Source organism: Toxorhynchites rutilus, chromosome 2 (assembly GCF_029784135.1).
Source record: "Toxorhynchites rutilus septentrionalis strain SRP chromosome 2, ASM2978413v1, whole genome shotgun sequence".
Lineage (NCBI taxonomy): Eukaryota > Metazoa > Arthropoda > Insecta > Diptera > Culicidae > Toxorhynchites > Toxorhynchites rutilus.
In genome coordinates this window covers 217205458-217208014 of record NC_073745.1, presented here as the reverse complement: position 1 = coordinate 217208014, position 2557 = coordinate 217205458, and positions in this window count along the sequence as shown.

Genomic DNA, 2557 nt, shown 5'->3' with positions numbered 1-2557 from the left:
CTTGCAGTATAGCCAACAATGGTTCTTTCAGCAAGTTTTCCTCTAGTAGTTCACACTTTTCAATAGCTCTTCATTGACTGACCAAAGTGCATTGTTGCATCGGACTAGCGCATTAACCAAAGAATGAAGTTCAAGAACAGGTTAATAAACTCCATTAGGCACATTTTCTACACGAGCGAAGCATTAGCGCATGGTTTCGCGCTTTTAGATTCTATTACGTGCCAAGGTGCACAAGCACTTCGCCTAAAGGTAGTTTTATAACAAAACACGTATGTTTTAGAACAAATCCATCAGCAGCTGTTAGAATAAATATTAGGGAGATTTGGAGTGAATCTTCTTTCATCTTATTTTGAATCTAGTTATAACATGATGATAACTGATGATCACGTTAAATTAAACAATCGTTTCACTAGTAATCTATACGAAGCGTTGTACATCAATCATCGTCTATCACCTAACGAAGTGTAGTGTGCGGAAATTAACGAAGTTTTGAGGAAAACCATTCAAGCGTTACCTCATTTTCATGTGAAATCGTTCATTTTGTCTTAAGGTAAAGTCAGTGCATGTTTGCACATCACGGCGACAAGGAATGAATTTGAATTTGTTTTGATTTGAGTGGGAAACATACTAAATAATGAATGTATCCAGTTGCGTAATTTATGCGTAAACGAAACACCCGAATTGTATTGGGAAAATAGTCGGAAATAGACACTATTCGAACAAAGTTATTTCTTTGAAAATGCTTCTTTCTGAGGATTCTGGTTAACCCCAGATGAAGTGCATATAACCTTGCATATAAATTATTTCGTTTTCACCGTGAAGTGACGTTCATGATCAGGCCCGTTGTGTCGTTTACTTACTTTACGCGATAATGGCTGCATAGATTTATACAAATGACATTCAAACGGTAACTAGAAACATACACACAAGTATCGTCGTTGGGGGTGAGAATGGGTCAAAAAGGGATGTTTTTGAATTTTTTGTTAAATAACTATCGTAAATAGGAGTCGAACGCACTGTGAAATTATGTAAATATGTTCTCTAATATTGAACTTACAATTGTTCAGAAAATTGTTGGAAAGTATCATTTTTTCACTGAACTGCGAATAAATGAAATTTGACCCAATCTCACCCCTTAGAAAGGGTGACAATGCGTCAAAGTAATGTATATTGTTTTCGTTTAAGAACTATGTTGTGAAAAAGGGGAGCATTGAACCACTGCTATCAATAGTTTTATCTATTGTGGTGATTCTCTACACCATATAAAACTTTTCATTTTCTCCGCTATCAAATCTATATATCCGAATGTCACCGTTTCTAAACAATCTGTATCGAATTGTCATCCACACATCGTTTTTCGCTAAAGGCTCCGTTCGGTCCGTTCGGCTGCAGAAACGAAATGGAATTGGGAGAGAAGTGTTAAAAGTGTTTAAACGAGCGAGCGAGACCGTCTTCCCGTCACTTTCCAATCACAACTAAATGGATGAAATGGAGCGGGCACCACCTTATATACTGTTTTGTTCGTTTTCAATAGCATGTTTTCCAAGCAGTTTTTAAGCCATTGAAACAAGTTTTCGAGTCAATAATTTACAATCATATAACTCTTGGACATTTTGTCTTTCGAATGAAGTGACTATCGTACAACTCCGTTCAGCCAGCAAAGAGGTATTTACGTTCATAACCTTGCACTCCAAGCGTCACGCTCTCGTTTTCGAAATTTTGAACATACACCCCGGTACAGAAACGGAAGACGTGGTCCTACGTCAAAAAATCACGATAATCCGTTATTTTCCGACCTTTAATAGTAGAGTCCTCCCTTAATAACACAACAATGATCATAAGGTTGGTGTTCAGTCAGACCGGATCATGTGACATTTTTATGAATTCGAGAAAAACCAACTTGAAGTTCAGTGTTCTGCAATTCTCGAAGCTTGCAATTGTTTTGTTCGGAATTGTTTCCAGAATAAATGCATAAACATCAAGTCTAATGCCCAAAACAGACAGGTATTTGGCTTCCTATACGTAGATGCTCCACTCTAACTGAACCAATGAAGCACTTTTGATGATTTGGTTCACGATGACTGAACATTTTCGAAATGGTGTTCAATCAATTAATAGTTGTGATTTAAAGTGTACCATTCTGTTATGAAAATTAGAGGGAGGAGGGGTGTGAGGCTGGAACTGCATAAACATCTGGTTACGTTCAGCATAATAGTCACTGTCATCTACTATAGGCATAAATATGATTGTCCAGATTACATGTTAAAGCATACACTTACCATTTCCAATTATGTTAGGTGGTATTCCTCAATAGAATCGTCTAATTCGAACGCATTTCCATCATTAAAGTCCAAACTGCAATAGTACAATTTCTGGGTGACCGGAATAAATCGCCACAGTAAACAACTGCAACAGAAACAACCGCTTAGAAAAAGTGTAGTAGGCTAGAAATATTTGGCGCGGGAAAAACATCATGTGCCTCACATTTCTATTATAAATTTATTCTCTTGTTCTCGTTTTTCGAAATTTATTCTGAGGACAATGTAATGGGGACGAA